The sequence below is a fragment of the Uloborus diversus genome, chromosome 10 (genome assembly GCF_026930045.1).
Source record: "Uloborus diversus isolate 005 chromosome 10, Udiv.v.3.1, whole genome shotgun sequence".
Classification (NCBI taxonomy): domain Eukaryota; kingdom Metazoa; phylum Arthropoda; class Arachnida; order Araneae; family Uloboridae; genus Uloborus; species Uloborus diversus.
In genome coordinates, this window is record NC_072740.1 from 19,070,618 (window position 1) to 19,082,061 (window position 11,444).

Below are 11,444 nucleotides of genomic sequence, written 5' to 3' on the forward strand. Positions count from 1 at the left end.
ACACTTAAAACACATTTTTTATCCTCTCTATTATAACACAATTCAGCCAACAATGCAGGGAAAGTCTTAACGAGATGCTCTACATGAAAGATACGCTGGGAACTCGGGTTAAAACAAGCAGGGCCGTGCCAAGCCTGATCGGCGCCGTCGTGCAAATGTCTTGTGAGACCCTCTATGCTCTGGCGTTCAGGGAAAATATAGCTAACACCTGAAGGGAGGTTTTGTAGACAAATATGAAATGAAAAAAAAAATACGTTTGGCATTTAATTTATACAAAAAATAGTGTGTGAATATTAGTTTTGGAAAATGGCGTACATTTTTACTTCGTACTTTGAAATCATTTCAAGTTCAACAGCTCCTCTGGTGTGCTAATAATGCGTTTTGGAAAAGGAAAATATTTTAAAACATCAAAGTGTTAACGCCACTTTGAATATCTATCTAATCTCTTAGTGCTTCATAATTAATAAAACTTTTATGCCTGTCAAAACATCACAACAGGACAGGAGCAGTGCGCAACTAGAAAATAGTATTAGACGCACATTTAAAAAGAGGGTTCCAGGGGTTCTCCACGGAAAATTTTTTGAAACTTGTAGTTTTAATAACGCAATTTTTATACGGTCTTTGGTAGTGTTATGGGGGTGAAAAGTACAAGGGGCTCCGCTGAAATTTATAGAAGTAAAAAACCTTCAAACGCGATTACAGGGCATATTTATTGACGTTAGAACAAGGGAGGAAACGCTTGGATTCCACCAGATGTTTTTTTTTTTTTTTTTTGAAAAGGTAAATAGAAATTAATTAATCCTCTCCCCTCCAATTTTTCGAAATTGAACTTCATAAACGCAATTGTAGACAACTTTGAAGATTTTTACAGGAATGGTATTCTGGAGTCCTCCCCGGGAAAATTTTTCAAACTTAAGCTATACTTTATGCTATAAGCAACTTAAGCTGTATTTTATGAAATTAGTGGAAAATGTTCAGAGCCTATTCCACTTAAATTTCTCGTAAGTCACGTTTAAAAAACGTATTTTTTGATGATATTAAAGGAAAGCGGTTCGGAGGCCATTGCCCGAATATTTTCTGAAATTGAAATCTTAAAAACGCAATTGTAAGACCATATTTGGTAACATTACGGCCGGGAATCTTTCAAATTGAAGCTCCAAAAACGCAATTGTAGCTGATTTTCGAACTCAATTCAGTGTTGTTTGGTATTCAGGGGCTTTCCCTGGAAAATTTGCGATATTGAAGATCTGGAAATGAAATTTGAGATGATCCGTAATGCTTTTGGTGATGGGGGGGGGGGGGGGAGATTAGGAGGAGTAGCATTTTAAGACTTGCTTAGATTCAGACGAAGTAGAAAAAAGAAAAAGAAAAAAGAAAAGAAATAGGACAGAGGGGACGAGTAGCTGACCAATTAGTTGTGACGATTGAAAACTTTTAATTCAAAGATTTATTTGGAAAAAAAAATTAAAGTTTTATCCCAACATCACTATTTTTTCTTCTTATTAAAATCACTTTGTTTTCCAAAGACGCGCCCCCTTCCCTTCAATAATAAAGTATATTTTTAAAAACATTTAACTCGGCATTCTGGAGGGGAGGATGCATGGTGTGGGGCAACCTGAGGCAGTGGCGGATCCAGCCGATTGTTTTGGGAGGGGCCATCCGAAATTTTTGAACAAACTCCTCAGATCCGAATTTAGCTCCATGCCATCTCTAGGCAAATTTGAAATCTGCCGCCCCCTCCCCCCCCCCCCCTAAAAGAAGCAAAATATTCTTGACTCAAAAAAAAAAAAAAAAAAACGTAAAAAAGTGTTCCCCAGATTCAAACTGTCAAACTTATGAAGAAATGATGGCGTTTCCCAGAGGCGCCCCGATGAAATAATCACAGTGGTCTCTCAAAAAAATTTTTATTCGGCAAATTTTGCTGACGATTCGGCAAATACCATGATTGAAAAACATTTGACTTTCATAAGTTGTGTGAAAGTAATCATTATTAAATTATAAGAAGAAATTGTTTCTGTGGAAAATGAAAGAATGCTAATATTTTACTTTCAAGAATAACACTTTAATTCAAAAAATGTGTTTAAAGTAGCAAATTTGCCGCCCCTGAAAAGTTTGCCGACCTAGGCAGCTGTCTACTCTGCCTATTGGGAAATTGGGCCCTGATAATTCCCCAGAAATTTTATTAAAATGAAGTTTTAAAAACTCAATTTTCGGTATCGAGACTTTAGGTGAGGGGGTGGATTTAGGAATCTCCCTCGAAAATGTTTCAAAATTTAAATTTCCGAGCGATTTTTGAAAATTAGGAAACTAAAAACGCATTTTGTCTATTTTTGATGATGTACGGAGAAAGGTCAGGTTCGGGCGCTGGCGAATACTTTTTGAAAATAAAGCTTAGAAACCAAAATATTCTGTCATTATACATTGAGAAATTAGAAGAGGAGGGGCGCTCTTCTAGCTCTTCAGCTGTCCAGCCTAAAAATGCACCTTTAGGTTAAAGGAAGTGTGAAAGTGCTTAGAATCCTTCCTTCCTGGAAATATTTTGCCTTTGAGGTCCCAAAAATTTGGATTTTTAACTATATTTATACATATTTTAGAAAGGAATGGAAGATTCGTAAGCTCCTCCAAAAAACCTCCTTTTAAAGCTATCATCACGATATAAACTACGAAGGGAGGGGGTCCTATCAAAACTCGTTTGTAATTGAAGTCCCCCCCCCCCCCAAAAAAAAAATCATTTAAGTTGTTTTTAAGCAAGTTAAGTGATAAGTTAGTTTCCGTTGACATTTTTTCCAAATAAAAGACTTAAAATGCAATTTTTTACTACATATCAAGGCATTTATGAATGGGCATGGGAAAAGGGGTTATCCTCCTAGTTTCGAAATTAAAGCCATAAAAACGAATATTTAGGCTCTCTTTGGTCTAGTGAACAATAGGTATACTCCGAGAACCGCAACATTTAAAGATCGTCCAAGTGTCTGTAGTTGGAATCAAGAAATGATGTAAAAGATAGAGAAAAATTTTGGAAATAAAAGTTTTATTTTGAGGATAGGAATATAATTTATCTCCCAATTAAGGTCTATACTTCTTTTTGAGTAAAATACATATGTCAAATTTTGTTATCTTCTCTTTTTTTTTCTTTTTTTCCTTAAAAAAATTTCTACAATCACAAGGCTTTGGGAGGGGCCATGGCCCCCCTCTAGATCCACCCCTGACCTGAGGCGTGCCCTGTGGATCCCCCCCCCTCAGTCTGGTTACGCCACGTAACAGGAGGGTGCTGATTATATTTCTAAATTGAAGGATGATATTATAGAGAATATTCCACCTTAAAATCTGAAACTGAAACTTGCCGGTATAAAGAAAAATTCTAAATTATGGAATCGTTAAAAAAGCATTTAATTTAATATCTGAAACAAACATTGTCCAAAAACTCTTTCCTTAGCTTAATACACAAACAGTTGAAGAAAAAGGGTGTGGGGGAATCGAGTAATTATGTTAAGTCGTTACTTTTCGGAACTAAAAAAATTAACCTAAATTTTTGTCTACAATTTATGGTGTATTATGCACAAGTAAATTATATGCAAATGTGCTTACTGTATTTTTTTATGTATGATAACATAAAAAATGCAGTACAGTGGAATTACCTCGAACAATAGTTAAAAAACACCAAAAGAAATATTGCACAGATTATAATACATACAACAAAATGATTTTAGTTATGAAAGCTCTCTTTGCGTAGCCATAAATATCCAAAGCCTTTAAATGAGAGATAAATCTCGCGAATGTATTCACACTCGATAATAAACAAGTCACATTTCAATTGGTGAGCAAGATTCATGAACATGCTTACTACTCTGAAAAAAGTGCCATAACGAACACAATTTCAAGTATCTAATTACTAGTTTTACTAAAAACCATTTCACATCTGGCAAAGTTAAAAGTATTTCATTTCATTGGTGGATTAAGCAAATTAACACTTGTTTTTTGAACAAAAAAAAACCTTAATGTGCCACATTACCAGTAAAGAAAGCATATTCTATGTATTAAAAAAAAGCCCTTAAACCCTACAAAATTGTAGACATTAAGAAAGTGCTTAACTGTATACCAAATGTTTTTTTGCCTTTCATAAAAGAAATTTGTATGCGACCCAGCACAAGTTGTAATTACCACGAAGAGGATTCGTGAATTTATCGATTTAATTTAGCTATTAAACTTACTTCATTAACTGTTGATACAATTAATTTCAGAAATATCAATGTCAACTTCATTTGAAAAATAATAAATTTAAGATTTCAATTGAAGAATTATCATTATTTTCCCTTTTGAAAGTATTAAAAAGTATTTTTTAATGTTTTTGTCCAAAAACATGTCATCTCCAATTTCAATCACAAGTCATCTCTTTCAATAGATGACAAAAATATAAAAAATTAAAAATGAAAAATTTGCAGTTACTGCTCTTTACCTTCCCACAGCAGAATACTCAACGTACAGTCTCTGCTGTATGAAACGATAAGATACTAAAAAAAAAAGGTCATGTCTCAATATAAATCAATTTCTGTACATTTGCATCAAAAACAGCTTGTTTCTACTCTTTTTGCAAGCATTTAAATTTTGGATGGGTACAGAATTGTTCCAATTGTTACATGAATTCAGTGACATTGTTGATAAAAACCCACCGTTAATTTTCAATAAAAGTATCTTGATGCAGGCAAGAGAAAAAAGGGTCAAATACCATTGATCTGAAAGTATTATCCACAAAATTATTTTGAATTGAGAAAACCCAATACATAAACTTTTTTAAAAGACAACTTCACATGATCGATGAAAAGCTCTTTTAAAATGGCGAGTAATTGCTGGTCTAGAGAATATTAAGAAAAGACAGGAAAAGCATATAAAATATTTTATTTCTAAATAATTATAAATAAATTTTAGTTAAGACAAAACATGTGAGGAAAAGCTATTCTCCAAAGACACTAAGTTTTTACAAAATTGAAAAATGAATGTTACAAAAAATATTTATAAATTGTTTACATTTCTGAAACATTTACAGTTAAATTCAATAAATGAGATTTCGTCAATAAATGTCATACAGCCTCAAAGGACTTCTCCTTGCAGGAAAAACAAGACTGAGCTTTTATCAAGCTACTCAAGATTTCTTTAGTCAGATATTATTCGAGGTAATTTAAAATTATTTAGAACCAGGAATGCGGAGTCAGACTGATTTGGGATAGAGGAGTGAGTCTGGAGTTGAAGATTTTAAAATTCCCAAGGGCCAGAGTTGCACTGATTTTGAGACAAAGTCTGAAGTCTGAACTTTTCCCTCTGACTCGGCAGCCCTATTCAGAACAGCTATGCTAACACTTTTGAACATCAGGACAATGTAATTAATACTCAATCCGAAAATACTATATGGCCAACCATCAACAATTTAAATTACTTATCCTTTCTTCAACATTAAAAACCATCATCTTACCTCTACCCTTTGATCTTCTTAGATTGCTTAGCCATAAAAATAAGTTAACATACATATTTAAAAATGTACTAAAAAGAAGGAAACAAAATGACCCGTAAAGATATAATCAGTAAATATTTTTCTTTTTTAAATCCAAAGTAAATTAAATTACTTTTTTAAAATGAGTTAGTAGCCATTTCCAATAACTTTTAAGAAATAACCAGTTTTGAGAACTACTTCAATGATTTTAGTTAGGTTGCTTGTGTGTGTGTATGAGTAAATATTATTTTTCATTTATTCCACTTATAGTCCTGAACAGATTAAAAAACAATAACATTCGATTGAATGTAGCTTTTGACAAACTAAATAGGGGCTGCCCATAAATAATGTCATATTTTTAAAGCATTTTTGAACCCCTCCTCATTTTGTTACTATGTGCCACATGTCCAGGGTTTTCACTCTCCTAGTACATTAAAAAATATATAATTAATGGCTTTAATTTTGCACTTTTCAAGTCCATTTCTAACTGTGTAATGCTCAATTCATTAGCACAGGTGTGACATTTTCACTTGCAAACTTTTACTTTATTCCTGGAATTTTATACTTCGACATTTCATTATCATATATTTGAGTGTACTGCACCATTATGCATTATAATATCAAGTATCAACTTTGTAAAAAAAATTTGTACGTACTGCAGGGTGTGACCGAATGGTCAAGCACTCGCAACAGTTACAAATTATCATTTTTTACATACAACAAATTTTTACATTAAAAATCTTTTTTCACTATTAAATTCCTTTTTTGATTTTTAAAATTTTGCAAAATAAATGTTATAGAAAATCTTGGAACTTATGTGAAATTAAAGTTGATATAACTCTTTAAAAAAAAACAACTCCAGTTTCCATAGAACTTGAGTCATAACATTTTAAAACACTGCTGGTGCTAAGTAAAACAAGTTTTTTAATGAATTTCAAAATTTTCAAATTTTTTTCTCATCAATTATGAATGACAGATTTTTTTTTTTTTCAAAAAGTTATATATAAGTTCAAGAAGTCAAAGAGTAAGATTTCTAAAAGTTTCAAGAAAGTTTGAGATGAGAACATTTTTATTATTATTAGTTGATTTGATACAAAATGACCCAAATGCTAAAAAATAGGGCTCTTTACTAAATATAGCTTTTAGAGGGGCCCCCTACAAACAATACTTAAAAATAGGGCCTGTATAGGAGCTTTTAAGGGCCCGTGAAAACCCTGCAGTTCACTTTATTCTCCCCCCCCCCTTTTTGTCATAGGTCACAGTATTTTTCATAAACATTCTTGTAAAAATGCCTGATGTCGCACTTCTTGTTACCCTCTCCCTCCTGCTTGCCCCAAACTCACAATTTCACAACCCCCCTCAAAGCATGACATTTTTGGACAGTCCCCAAGAATTATGCACTGTTAACATGTGAATACAATCAAATTTTTACTCCTTCACATAATTTTGGAATTGTTCAAAAAGATATAACTGTCAATGAGCGAAACTCGGTTCCGAAAATGCAAGGATGCTATTAAAAAATTTCAGACAAACATACTTTTATAGGGGAATATACTTATATTTTATATTAATTCAACTATTAGGAAAAAAAATAAGAAAAAAGTAAGAATTCTGCCCACTTTATGACATGAAACTTTAGGACCTTCAAAATATTTAAATGCAACAAAAAAAAAATGTTGACAACTTTTTTCAGGAACATTCTTTTTGCCACGAAAACTTTTTATTTTACACATTCTAAATAATATTTTACTTTTAATGTAAGCCGTTTTCAATTATTCATCAATATTATTACCTATAATTAATATTATTTCTTACTACAGTTATAGATCTGACTGGAATGATATCCAATAAGTTCAAAGAATGAACTTTGTTTTAAAGTAATAAATTTAGCAAATAAAAGAAAGCACGTGGAATTATAAAAAGTTGAAGTCCTGTGAGAACATACATAAAAAAATTACTGCTAGTAAACATGATGTAGAATTTGTAAGTATTATGGAAGTTTCTGATGATTTCTAGAACTGAAAAACAAGTGGCTCTTGGAGCAAAAATTTTTTTATAAATATTAAGTGATGTATTTCAAATTCATAATTTATTTTGGTAACAGTGAATTTGCATTAAATTTTTTATCTCAAGAGAAAACTAAAGGTATGAGGAATAGGTTTAGAGTCACTGTTATTAGAGCTCATTTAAATCACTAAACCATACATGAATGCAATTTTTTCTGAGATAAAATCACAATATTTTAGTAATGCTAGTATATTTACATTTTGTACTATTTCATTTGACTTAACATAAATGGATTAAATCCAAAATGATAAGCGTAAAAGTCAACTATGTATGTATCACTTGTACAATTGAATATTAATCATGCTCTGGAACAATACACAAAAAGGAGACAACTCAAGTACAGATCACTTAAATTCAATGATAAAAAAGAAAGTAAAAAGATTAGATTTCAAATTTTGTTGAATGCAACTATAAAAACCATCAACACAAATGCTGACAACAGATGCATTTTGTGACCTTTATATTCAAAAAATGCATCTGAATAAATATTATCTAACAGAATATAAACTCTAAACAAAATATCAGTAACAAAATAATTAAATATAACTATTTACTAATAACACAATTTTCAACAATAGTGTTTTTAGAAGATTTAGCAACAAGAATATTAAAATTAAAAATGTTATAACAGGAAAATTCATTCTAAAAATGGAATAGTTAAAATCTTGTTGATTGGATTATATGCATGAAACTGCAATATATTTTTCAATTAAAAAGAAAAACTTGAAAAATATACGAGCACAACCTGAAAAGTAGATTCTTTTCCAGGCATGCTCAACTTATGAGATGATTTAGAGATGTATTATATACAAAATGATAAATACTATTTTATATAGAAGTGAACAAAACATTTTAAATCAAGACGGTTACAAATAAATATTTGATAAATTGTACATGTTTTATCACACAGATCTTGTTTTTTATATCACACTCGACAGCTGCAACGTTCAAAAGAAACACTATCAAACACAAGATGAGAAGCTACAATGCAAAATACTCAGCTTTTATAAACAATTTTATGACTATTTCTTTTCTTAAAACTTGCATAGTAACAAAACATGTTGAAATTTAGTAGACATATTTCATGGAACACTTTTAAACTGTTCAAAAAGTTCAAGCTTTTAATTGAAAGAAATTTAAGTATATATTCATGATTATTATTATGATAAAATGTTTGTCAAGAAATAACCACAAAACTACAATGAAAGGAAAGAAAATAACTCACAGTTAAAAATACAAAACTCGGTAGCACCAACAAAAATAAGGAAAAATGTTTTACTTTTCAACATATTAAGATAATGGAGCATAAAAGGTCACAATTTTAATAGTCACCAAACTAACTTCAATTTCTCATGTATGCTCAAGTTGGTCATTAAAATTAAAAGTAAGTTACATATTCACACAGAAAGTTGATATACGTTAATCATCTGCAACATATATAAATGAGCCCTTTTTAACTAATTTATTCGGATGAAAAATGTTTAAAGCAAATGTGTTAGTTTGATTAGCACCAATATGTGCGAGTGCTACTTTGGGCAAAAAGTACAAATTTACAACACAATAATTATGATACAAATATATTATATACAGAGTGACTTCCTCTTAAAAATAAAGTCCTAAGTAGCAAAAAACAGCTTTTCTTTTCTTCCTTTTGAGCAACAGTCACTTAATATAGGACAGTCTGATATCAACTGAAAACCAAAGTTTCTTTTACCAAAAAGAATTAATTTTTAACTGTCTTGGGAAATTTTGAACAATTTGTGCTTGAAAATGCTGTCAGCAAACCTAACATTTTAAAAGCATAGAGATGTGAAAAATGGGAACTTTTGAACAAAAAAGACAGCGCCTTGCAATATTCAAGTGTAATCTAGTTTATTTCAAATAATTGTTTATTTACAAACTAGTTCCTCATCATTTGCAAGCCTAGTGACCCCAGGGGATGGCATTCATTCTTTCATGTTTCACTACTATCGGTGAAAGCCAATACAACTATGACAATTTTCCCAACCGAGGATGCTAAGTCTCCCACTAGATGGAATCCCCTGGCTTTTTGGATGCAAAATTGTACTAGGAATTCAATATTGCTGAGAGTCCTCAAGGTATCTAACAAGTCACAAAAAAGTAATGTGGTGAATAGTGCCCTACGGTTTCAGTTTTATGAAGACCAATCATAATAAATTTTAAACTAAAATTGTAGCTGTTTATTAAAGGACTAATTATAAGTTCAAAAAGGTAAAACAAACAATCCTCCCTACCAGCAGACAACTTTCACTAAAATGGTTGATATTTCATGTCTTGTGACTGTCCATTACCAAGAGGTACTACTGTATTTAAATATATGTAATAGTGCTGAAATATAACAGATTTTATGAAATGCTTATGCTGCTAAATGACTTTATTTATTACATACATCTATAAATAGTACAAACAAAAGGAGCTGGAGATTTTTTACTGCTAAGCAAGTATAAAGGATCAAAAAATATACATTTAATTAAAAAAGTATTCACAGATTGAATTAATAAGACTAATTTTTACTTCAAAATAAAAACAAAAGATATGGGTATTTTCTGTTATTATTTGAAGTAAATTGGTAAATATAAGTGCATGGTTTACTTCAACAGTGATAAATGTATGATAGATACACTAACTACTATTATTAAAAGCAAATCAATTCTAGCAACCAAAATATGATACTTAAGTTAAAAGGCTTAAGAACTAAAAATTTCTTGTATGCAAGAAAAAGAAAACACAACATGTACTAGAACTCTCACAAAGGCACTTGCTTAATATGCAAGAGGCACAATATGATGCATAGGTTGCTACATTCAAAAATTTATGCTCATGCTAAATGTAACAGAACTTATTATTTACCGGAGATGCCAACCTGAAAATCTGTTTCCTTTTAATCATAATTACAGACACGTAAGAGCCTTTTACAAGAAAGCTCGTAAAAGCTCTAATAGAGTGAAAACTATCAGCAAATTCTCAAGGAAAATCTACTATTTGTATTTGTTTTGCAATGGGATTTTCCCATTATAGTCCCAGAATACTACAACGGCTAACTAGTTAACACCCGAGCCGTTGGAGCGTATGTAGAATCCATGAAATTAAATAGACCTAGTTTACATTTTGCAGTATCAAAGAATGAGTTAATTACTTTTTTCCCAATTAAGAAGAAATTTAACAAAAATATACTTGATTCACTGCAGAAAATATGCAACTGTTTATTGTTTGAAGTAAACTAAAAACTGATAATATTTTCTGTCATCACTATGCACAACTTTTACTGTTTTACATTTCTGTTTACACCAAACAATTACTTTTTTATTGTTAGAAAAGAGAATATTACAAAGGAATTCAAACAGAATCATTTAATTAATCAAAATTTATGTCTGAATAATAAGTTTATAAGCACATACAAAGTTTTGAAATTAAAATAAAAAATCATTGGCTAATCACAATGCTGTTCAGTTCAGTATATTTTTCAATGCCTGTACTGCTCATGATTAAATAACGAAAGGTCCCAGATTACGCTCTAAGTACAAATGAAGCAACTATGATTTTGATTATAGCAATACAGTACTAGACACCTTAACTTTTCACTCTCACAGGAATGAGAAAATTACTTTCAAATAATAAATAAATATGTTACAGCACAAAAGTTACTTAAAAAATATATATTTTATTCACTACAATAATATTTGTTCCACTTCTAAGTGAATAAATTCAATTGTTTATCAGCATTGAAAGCAATAGTTTCTAATGAAATCATTCTCATACAAGACGTGTTAAATCCCTTCAGCCACTGTCCGGCTTGGAATGCAAAGAAGAAATGTCATGCAAACATCTGTTGTCAAGAATACACATATGTGACACGTAAAAAATGCTATGT